The 11,170-nt window shown below is 45.8% G+C and overlaps 1 long non-coding RNA gene across 1 annotated transcript; it reads left to right on the top strand.

The window, feature by feature from the left end:
• Positions 1 to 610: 610 nt before the first annotated feature.
• LOC121106108 lies at positions 611 to 10,683 on the top strand. The gene is made up of 3 exons (XR_005838859.1): positions 611 to 750; positions 8,578 to 8,864; positions 9,803 to 10,683. It is a non-coding gene; the product is annotated as an uncharacterized LOC121106108 (long non-coding RNA).
• The last annotated feature ends 487 nt before the right edge of the window (positions 10,684 to 11,170 follow it).

Below are 11,170 nucleotides of genomic sequence, written 5' to 3' on the forward strand. Positions count from 1 at the left end.
TCGGGTAATAAACATAATGAAAACATGCACTTTGGTACACAGATTCTTTCAGGATATGATGTCCACGGGGTAAAACACTTCGAGAGAGTTTGTGGTGGTGGTGGTGTTGCTTTTGTGTGGGGGTAGTTTCACGCAGGCGCATCGGGAACTGAGCTGGGAAGTTTTCACTTCAGGGCAAAGACAGTTCAACGTCACTCCCAAGTACAAAGACAAGCAGAATGAAGAAACGAGGCTCCTCCTGCCAGGTGGTTTCTCAGTGTGTCCTTCCAGGGATCTGGAATGAAGTGTAGGAGGGCTGCGTCCCCTCCAATCCCAGGGACATGTCTTAGCAAGCCCTGAGTCCCGTGAATAAACCCTCCCTGCCACAGTGGCCTCTCTGGAGCCTCCTGGTGCCTGGCCAGGCGCAGAGGCCCCGCCGAGCTCTCACAAACTAATGCAGGTCCTTGTGGAACTGTTAGAGCGTCTGTTCTGTCTTCACTGCCCAGGATTCTAGGGACACTGGGCTGCGGGCTTCTCCCCCCGGCAATGTCTGCAGTTTAAAGACATGTCCACCAGGTGGCGCAAAGCCTCTTTTTTTGCGCCGTGGTTGGAGCCCACGGCTGACAGTGCGTGTTCTGTGTGGGGGCGAGTTTGTCTTCTCCTACTAGGATGTGAATACTAATCTCCAACCCAGGCATACCCCGTAAGTAGACATGGAGCCCCTGCTTAAACACCTCCGGGGAAAGGGAACGCACCACCTCTGGGGGCAGGGTAAGTAGCGGGGTAGGGGGTTGGGGGGGGTGGAGAGGTGGAATTGAGGGCACCAAAAAGCCACCTGTTCAGTAATAATGTCACCCTTCCTTTCCCAACCCTCAGGCCACTGATTTCTAAAGTCCCTAGTACCAGACTCTTTGTTAGGAATAATTTATTATCTCCATCTCTTATCACCTTACCCCTGAGTAGTTATCAAGTTTCTCAACAGTGGCTCAGACAAGATCTTTGACAGTCTGGGACACAGGCCCGGGGCATGTCAAAAGCGTCTCTAACTGCCCACGCTACCCCCACCCCTGGAACTGGATTAGAAATCCGAAGGACTGAGACTACCTGAGTTCCCTGGTGTCTTTAGTGAAGTCAGCCTTCTGGGCCTCCGTTTCCGTATCTGTAAAGTGACTAACAACATCCTTTACCCTGCTTGTCACAGTAAGTTTTTGAGAAATTGCAGATGAAATAATGTATTCGTTTATTTAACAAATATTTATTGAGCACCTACTATAAGGTAGGCACTGTTCTAGAAACTAGGGAAGACGAACAAAACAAGAAATAGTGCATCTGATGTCAGGTGGTGTGGTAAGTGCCATGAAGGAGATACAATGGAGTCAAGTGGGGGGGGGCATTCTAAATTGAGCTGTCAGAGCTGTGACAAGCATGTGAAAGCAGGAGCGAGTCATCTTCACCGACAGCTATTTCCCCCTGTGGTCTGTCTGTCCCCCTTCTCTTTGGCCTGTGGTTCCCACTGTGAAAGTGAGACAGTGTTTCTGTGTATTGAGACAGACACTGTTGTTAGTTTCTGTTATGTGCAATCAGATACAATCCTAGTAGATATGAGTAATGGAGACGGAAAGGCTGGGAGGAGAAGACCAAACTGACCCAGAGCTACTCCGCTCTAGTCCCGTCTTTTCCCTGTGGGGGAACCACAAGCTAAGGCCGATGAGATCATAAATTCTTCTGAACAACCCTCAACTCTCCAGGTCAGGCCCATCTACACATCTCGATGTGAGAAAGCAGTGTGTATTGTTGAAAGCTCTCTGGCTGGAAAGCCCCAGAGTTCTAAATGTGGCTCTTGAAATCCCAGCAATTCTTATCAGGAGGAGATTTCCCTTCAGTCACACACTCCAGCTAATGATATGCTCAGGTTCTCAACCTGTGGCCTGGGATGGAGGGTGCCTATCAGACTATCAGGGAGCAGATGTCTGGGGGTGGCTGCACCTGGTGAGTAGATCTCCAGAGAGATTCCGAAGCGGCTGACAAAGCACTTGCCTCCCTCCCATCCTTTATGAGGATCAAGATCCGACTCTGGTTTAGGGACAGGACAACTGAAGATCAGAGATATCAGGGGGAGCCCGAGGGTCTGGCTTTCATTCAGGGCCCTTTCCAAGCTTTGGAAGAGCATCCCCACTGCAGCCTCACACAAACTCTAAAGTGATTTGCAATGAAGAATGTTATGTTTTCCTGGTGGAAGAGTGAATAATTCACCAACTTGGGTCTCGATCAGCCACAAAAAGAGAAAAGGCCCTTTGACAAAGCAGAAGATCTGAACTAGAGCTCACAGCAGAAGGTCCCCAAAGAAACAGCAGAAATGAAAGCTTGGCAGCTCGACCTCATCTTGATTTTCAGCCAGATGAAGTGCCTTCCTGATAATGCAAATTCATTCACTTGACTTTGTAGTGAGTTGGACACACCCAGATCAAAATCCAGTTCATGGGTTTGATGGGGCAGGGGAGGAGGCAGCCATCATTTCTGCCCACATTCCATTGCCAGAACTCAGGCAGGTGGCATACAGATATGTTCCTTGGCTCCTTCTGAATGCCTTTCCACGCTTATTCATTCCATTCTCCGGCCTGTCTTCTCCTGCCCCGTGGCCAGAGGCTGACCCATATGGATGGCACCAATGGGCTCCTTTGTCCTCTGTTTGTAGTTGGGTTTGGTCAAATAAGCCACTGGCAGGAAAACTGGAGAGTGTGGCTAAGATATGTGTTTCCCCTGGCCCGCAGTCCCAACCAGGTCCATAGATTGGCTATGTTCTTCTTCTGAAGCCCACGTTTTGTCACTGCCTCCATATGGTCACTCCCTCCAAGCTTTGTTCTTGTTCCCTCCACTTGCTCTTTTAGACTGAGGGGTGATAACTGCTGCCCACTGTTGGCAGCCCCAGGAAAACGCACCAACATTTGCTGTTTTCCCTACACCCTGTGTGCATCCTTGTAAATGGTCTCATTATTAGACTTTCCATGATTTTTCAGTGTGAGTGTGCCATCTGGATACCCATAGATGCAGGAGGGGCTGGGGACTGGAGTCCCAGCCTGGGTGCCGCTCCTCACAGTTTGGAAGGGACTTTTCGGTGGACAGCTGTCTCTGCCCCATCCACTCTGATCTCGACGGTTTTTGGCTTTTCTGCCTAGGCTATTAGAGGGTAATGCCTCTTTCCTGTACCCCAGCTTCCTCATCTGTAGAATGAGTGGGCCGGGCAGGAAATCGATTCACCGGACGTTTGGTAGCCCCTGCAGCTGCAGATGGCATCTCGGTTGTCCCAAGCTACCTGGCTCCTTGCCTATGAACTCAAATGCAGGTTTCTCTTCCTGCCTCCAAAATAAAAGTAATTTCATAATGTATCAGCTGCCACATACCTTCTCCTAACTTCCACTCGTAGATTCAATCGTGCCTGTCCCCAAGCCCCGCCAAATTCATCTTTTGAAGCCCTAAGCCTCAGTACCTCAGAATATGACTGTATTTGGAGAGAGAGCCTTTAAAGAGGTAATTAAAGTAAAATGAGGCTATTAAGATCGGCCCTAATCCAGTCTGACTGGTCTTTCCAAGAAGAGGCGATTAAGACACACAGAGAGATACCAGGAGTATGTGCACACAGGGGAGAGGTCCTGTGAGGACACAACGAGAAGGCAGCCATCTGCAAGTCTGTGGTACTTGGTGATGGCAGATCTTAGAAAACTAATACATGTCCCACCTTGGGTTCTAGCCCTTGAAGGCTTCCTGTGATGATGATTCAGTGGAGTTCAGGGAGTCTCAAATTTCCCTCAATAACACATCTCTCCTTGAAGCATGACTCTTCATAAGACAACACCCCAAAGAGACTGGCAGTGAGATAATGCGGGTGTCAGCCCAGCACCCCGCTTGTCATCCTCCTGGTAATAACTGATTTTGCCTCTGGGAGCAGCTTCTCTCCTACTCCATCACAGTCTCCGGCCCCTGGCAACGGGGAGAGGCCCGACAATGCAAGCGAGGTCATTGAGAGAAGTTCATTCCCCTGACCACAGTGACTGTTCCGGAGAAGGCATGTGACCCAGGACAGGCCAATCAGAGTACTTACCCGACATTTTTCTGACTGGAGCTGGCAGGGGGGTCACCCCCAAGCTGGTGGTGATCACGCCCTGGGCCATGACAGTATGACAGAGAAGCAGGCAGGTGAGGAGAAGTCCTGACAGGGCCTGCTGTCCATTTCCAATCCTTGGGAGCTCTGAGCTGTCCTGATCCCTAAAGATCTTCCTTCAATTCTTTGACAACCCCGATAGCTTCCTAACAAATCTCCTTTTACTTGTTTGGGTTGGGGTTTCCATCTTATACAAATAAGAATTCTCTGACTCTATTTTGATGAAGTACAGTCCTTGCCAAAACTTGTTTGGCACTCTTCAAGTTTGCTCCCAGTCCTGCCACTTCTCTCTCTCTCCTAGAAGGAAGTTTCCTATCACAGATGTTTTAGAGCAGAGAGGGGGTGTCCTTCGTCTGGGACGAATCGGAGGGAATTGCTACTTTGGAGCTCAGGAGATTTAACTGGGTGGCATCAGATAGTCTCAGTAATAGTCACTGATTCCATTGTGTACAGTCTCCTCCTGCCAGGGATTAGAGAAGCCGGCTGTTTGAACACAGCTCCACTTTTCTCTCAAATTCAGACATCGAGAGCTTATGAGCATCAATGTAATATACTATATTAATAAAATGGAAGACAAAACCCATATCATCATCTCAATAGACACAGAAGAATCATTTGACAAAATCCGACATTCTTTCATGATAAGCATACTTATATCTGGGAATAGAATTGAATCTCTCCAACCTGATAAAGGTCATTTATGAAAACCTTGCTGCTAATCTCACTTAATGGTGAGAGAGTAGATGCTTTTCCCCTAATGTCAGGAGATTCTAGCCAGGGAAATTAGGCAAGAAAAAGAAATAAAAGGCATTCAGATTGGAAAGGGAGAAGTAAAACTATGTCTATGTCTGTTCATAGATGACATGATATTGTATATTGAAAAGGCCCAAGGAAAAAAATCTGTTAGAACGAATAAGTGAGTCGAACAAGGTTGTAGGATACAAAATCAATCTGTAAAAGTCAGCTGTATTTCCATACACTAACAATGAACAGTCCGAAAATGAAATTCAAAAATAATCCTATTTACAATAGTATCAGAAATAATAAAATGCTTAGGAATAAAATCAAATAAAGAACAAAAAGTATATTCTCAAAACTACAAATCATTGCTGAAAGAAATTAAAGAGGACCTAAATACATGGGCAGACATTCCATGTTCATGGATCGGAAGACTTAAATTGTTGAGATGGCAGCACTCCTCAAATGGACCTACCGATCCAGTGCAATCCCTCTCAAAATTCCAACTTTTTTTTTTTTACAGAAATGGATAAGCTGATCCTAATATTTATATGGAACTGCAAGTGACCCTGAATAGCCAAAACAAGAGCCAAAGTAATCTTGAAAAGAAAAAGTTGGGGGACCCATGTTTCCCAATTTCAAAACTTACTGCAAAGCTGCAGTAACCAGAACAGTGTGGTACTGACATAGGATAGACAAGTAGATCAGTGAAATAGGATTGCGAATCCTAAAATAAATCCACACATGAATGGCAATTGATTGTTGATAAGGTGCCAAGACTATTTCGTGGGGAAATGATTGTCTCCTTAACAAATAGTGTTGAGACAACTGGGTATCCACATGCAAAAAAGTGAGGCTGTACGCTTCCTCACATCAACATACAAAATTTAACTCAACACAAAATTCAGCTCAATACAAAAATTAACTCAAAATGAGTCAAAGACATACATACAAGAGCTAAAAATATAAAACCTTTGGAAGAAAACAGGAGTAAATCTTCATGACTTGGATTAGGTAATGGTTTCTTTTATTTTTTAAGATTTTATTTATTTGTCAGAGAGAGAGAGAGAGAGGGCACAAAAAGGGGCAGTGGCAGGCAGAGAGAGAAGCAGACTCCCCGCTGAGCAGGGAGCCCGATGTGGGACTCCATCCCGGGACCCTGAGATCATGACCTGGGCCAAGGCAGACACTTAACCGACTGAGCCACCCAGGCATCCCTAGGTAACAGTTTCTTAAATGAGGCCCCAAAGGCACAGCAACAAAAGAAAAAATAGATAAACATCAAAATAAGAGACAGCACAGAAAATGGGAGAAAACATTTCCAAATCATATATCTGACAAGGGACTTATACCCAGGAAATATGAAGAGCTCTACAAACCAATAATAAAAAGACAAATAACCCAACTAAAAATGGGCGAAAGACTTGAAGAGACAATGAGCTATCACCGAAAAAGATACATGAATGGCCAACAAGCACAAGAGAAGGTGCTTCACATCATCGACCATTAGGGAAACACAGACCAAACCACAGCGAGATATTATCTCACGCCTACTAGGATGGTCATAGTAGGCAAGATAGACGGTAACAAGTGTGGAGGAATTGGAACCCTCATACATTGCTGGTGGGAATGCGAAATGGCACGGCTGCTATGGAGAACAGTGTAGCCATTTCTCGAAAAGATAAAATAGATTCACCATACAATCCAGCAATTCCATTCCTAAGTACTACCCAAGAGAATTGAAAATCAAGGTCCCCATAAAAATTCATACACAAATGTTCTTTGTAGCATGATTCTTAAGAGCCGGAAAGTAAAAACAACCCAAGTGTCCATCAACTGATGAACGGGTGAACAGTATGTGGTGTATCTATACAGGGGAATATTATTTGGCCGTAAGAAGGAATAAAGCTCGGATTGTGTGATCCCACTTACATGCCATGTCCAGTGAGGCAAATCAGTAGAGACAAACAGTAAACGAGTGGTTTCCAGAGACTGGAGGGATGAGGGAGTGGGAATGACTGCTAATGGCAATGGGACTTCTTTTCACAGTGTCGAAAGCTTCTGGAATCCGATAGTGGTGATCGATGCACAGCTCTGGAGATATTACAAGCTAGGGCCTGTGAATTAGGTCTCAGTAAAGGCGTGATTAAAGAAAACAGTGTTTATGAGCAAACAGACCTCTGTGGGAGGTGGCCGCTTCCCCAAAGACAACAGCAGATAGAGGCACTTTCCCAGGCCCCTAAGAGTGGGACACGGCATCAGGATTAAAGCCCAGGCTTTGAATCGTGGTGGGCTCCAACACTCCTTCTATCTCTTATGCATTGTTGAGTGCTGGGAAATGGTTTCTCTGAGCCTCTCATCTGCAACATGAGAATAATTCTTACTTTGTAGGCTTCTTAGGAGGATTACCTGCTTGGTAGCTTCGAGTGTCAAGAAATGACAGCTGTTATTATTATTGTTGTTGTTGTTGTTGTTTTCTCTTGGACAGAGAGGGAAGAGGTCTCTGGAAGGAAACTTTGGCCTTAGATGAAAGGTCAAAGGAAGAGGCCCAGCTGAAAGAAGTAGACCAATAGACTTTAGGTTGTAGCTAAGGCTAGAGGGACACAGAGGACCCTCTCCAGAAATAGGGGGCAAGGGGGTGATTGGAGAGGGAAAGGGTATAGATACTCAGCCTCCCAGTGCTATCACCAGGTGGGTTATATCTAGGATGCAGATCGGGTATTTGGTCACATTCTAGTGCTGCAACTTTCCTCCCTTACTCTTGGGAAGGGGCCGGGAGCTGCTCTGCAGTCTCGCTGTAAATTAAGCACGAGCACCAAACTCAGCCCAGGCTCCCCTCGGCTGAGCCAGGGATTCTGCAGACAAATGAACAGCAGCAGCTGGCCCGTTAGGACTCATCCTTAGTGTGGCTGAATGTTTTCTGCTCATCAGTATTTGGTTCTTGTGCAATACCAGATGATTTTTATTTTGTTCTTTGGCCTTTCTTTGTACTTTACAAATGTTCTGCAGGGATAAGGTTTTCTGGCTAAAAGGCTATTAGGAAACCCATAAAATAAGCATGACTCATGACAGCGTTGCCTTTTGTCCGTGCTTTTCCTTCTCATATCTCGCCTGGCTCCGTCAAGATTAGTATTTGTGAGCTGTATCAGTCCGGGAACGAGAAACTACGCCAGCTGATTGTAGCAGGAACCGAATCAGGGGCTTACAAAGTCATTGGAAGGGTTGGAGGAGTGGGTTCTGAGTTGTGGCCCCCAGGAATGATCTGGAACGCCTCCAGGAGACCTGTGATCCCGACATCAATGGCCACACCCTTGTTCCCTGAAGGGGTGCCCGCAATGCTGGAATGCTGCTGCAAAATACAGTTTTTCTTGACCTTGCTTGTCCCCACAGGACGCCACCCCATCTCACCTGCTCCTCCCAGATCTTGGGCCACAGCACCTAATGGTCAGATCCTAATTCACATCCAAAAATGTAGGGGCAAAGGAGGGCGGGAAGTGTACTTCTCAGTTTTCCCGCATGTGAGGTAAAGGAAGGGACTCTGGCGGGAGGCTGGGATGGACATGAATGGGGTCAATCCATCAAGACCAGCCCAGCCTCCTTATATGAAGATTTTGACATTTCTTTTGGTTCAGAACTTACTTGAGTTAAACAGCTGATGATCTCTCTCTCTCTTTTCGGCCCTGTAAAATTTATCTCTGCAGTGTGAAATGACTTTTCCCTGGGTGTGGAGTCTACAAATTTACCTCTGAAGCCCTGGAAACCAGAAGTGGTTGCCTGCGATGAGGGCTTGCATCTGACTCCAGGTGCTCTGGGTTTGGCCGCTGCTGGAGTGAGATCCACTTTTTCTGCAGGAAGTGCGAAACTCCGGTGCCTTATAGGAAGTAAGAGCTTCCGCGTATTCTCTTGAGAATAATGAGCACTTCCTGGAGGAAACAATATAACTTAATACATGCAATAAAGAACCAACTGCTTAAGAGCAAACTCAGAGGTAAGGAGCATTCGAGAAGATGCCTCACTTCACGAATAATTAAAAGCAAATAAAAAACAAGAGTGGTTCATCAGCGCAATAACAAGGAACAGGCTCCGGAGTGTCTACTCGCGTCCGGTACTTTCGCTGCGAGTGTCTTGGCCGTAGACCTCTTTGCTGCAAACGTTTTTTGTCACATAACTGACTGGCCATAAGGCGATTTTGCCATACAAGATAAAATAATTGGTTGACGTTTGGTTTCATTTCTCCGTTGACAAAGTTCCCTTTTTTTTTTTAAGATTTTATTTATTTATTTGACAGAGAGAGACAGCCAGCGAGAGAGGGAACACAAGCAGGGGGATTGGCAGAGGAAAAAGCAGGCTTCCAGCGGAGGAGCCTGATGTGGGGCTCGATCCCAGAACACCGGGATCACCCCCTGAGCCGAAGGCAGATGCTTAACGACTGTGCCACCCAGGCGCCCCCAAAGTTCCCATTTTTATGTTATATAAATCTTTGCTAGCCCTCAGAATGGTCGAGATGGTGTGGAATGGAGGTGGTGATCTTAAAATAGTGGGCGATAACAACTCTGTGTATGTACGTGATAGAAAGTTCGGTGACAAAGCTTACTGGCAGTGTGACATAGCGTGTCCAGCAGACCGCATACTATACTATTTCAGAGAATGATATCTCAGCAGTTACAGAGATCACAGGGCTCAGTTATAAATGCTTTACAGCATTGGTGTTTCTTCCACATTCCCCACAGAACTTGGCAATATCTGTCAGCAGACAGGTGACAATATGCCAAGAGCAAACAACGGTGTGGAAGGCTTTCACAACACAGAGCTCAGTGACAAATACGCACCCTCCTATTTGGAGACGGATACCTCTCTCGATGAAAAGAAATTCTATTCTTTTATGTTTGAATTAATTTTAATTTTATTTATTTATTTGAGAGACAGAGAGCGAGCGGGGAGAGGAGTAGAGGAGGAGCACGAGGGACAAGCCCACTCTGCACTGAACGCGGAGCCCGACCCTGAGCTCACCGCTTGAGCTGAAGCCAAGAGTCAGATGCTTCACTGACTGAGCCACCCAGGTGCCCCTGAAAAGAAATTTTAATGCAAAAAAAAAAAAAGTGTGATGCAGAATGAGGAGATGAATCAACAGGTGAATAAAAAAAAATGCATACTGTAGTCCCCCCTTATCTGGAGTTTCGCCTTCCAGAGTTTCGGTTCCCCCTCGGTTGGTTTCATTTGCCCTTGTCAATCATCACTGGCAAGAGCAGATGATTCTCCTCCTACGTCATGACGTCATCACAAGAGGAAAGGTGAGCACAGCACAGTAAGATATTTTGAGAGACAGAGACTGCATTTATGTAACTTTAATTACAATATATTGTTATGTTTTATTATTAGCCTTTGCTGTTAATCTCTTACTGTGCCTAATTTAGAAATTGAACTTCATCATAGGCGGCTGCATGCAGGAAAAAGCATAGCATCTCTAGGGGTCAGTGTGGTTTTAGGCATCCACTGGGGGCCTTGGAATGTACCCCTTATGGGGAAGGAGGGTCACTCTGTTACTATGGATGAAAGACTTTGAAGACATGGGCTCAGGGACAATCCTCAAGATAGAATCATTTATTCATGCAGTGTTTTCATGAATCCACACTCTACATCCTGAATGTATTCAAATACTTTGTATTTCCCAATCTTTTTCATTCCGTTATTCATTTCTCATGTATCGTTATGTGCTTTTTAATGAATGTTCCTCTTTTATTTTTCGTGATTTTATTTTTTATGACAAATGGCCATACGGTGATTCTATTACTTTTTTCATATTTCATTATTTTTTTTTAGTGTACCTCTTTTATTTTGTATTGTTTTATCTTTTTTTTTTTTTAAAGATTTTATTTATTTATTTGACAGAGATAGAGACAGCCAGCGAGAGAGGGAACACAAGCAGGGGGAGTGGGAGAGGAAGAAGCAGGCTCATAGCGGAGGAGCCTGATGTGGGGCTCGATCCCGTAATGCCGGGATCACGCCCTGAGCCGAAGGCAGACGCTTTAACCGCTGTGCCACCCAGGCGCCCCAGTATTGTTTTATCTTTTATGGCAAAATTGCCTTCAGCCAATAGTTACACAGTGAAAGACGCTTGCGGTAGAGAGGTCTATGGCAAAGATGTTTGCAGCTGAAGCTACCTAGACCCGTGTCCGCTGTGAGTGTGGGTGCGGAGAAGCACAGCCGGCGGGGTATAGAGGCGCAAAGTTTTGGAAGGAAATTCAGCAGGGCCTACCAAAAAACTGTATATCAGGACACCTGGGGTGGCTCAGT

Source organism: Ursus maritimus, unplaced genomic scaffold (assembly GCF_017311325.1).
Source record: "Ursus maritimus isolate PB19 unplaced genomic scaffold, ASM1731132v1 scaffold_30, whole genome shotgun sequence".
In the NCBI taxonomy this organism is placed as follows: Eukaryota; Metazoa; Chordata; class Mammalia; order Carnivora; family Ursidae; genus Ursus; species Ursus maritimus.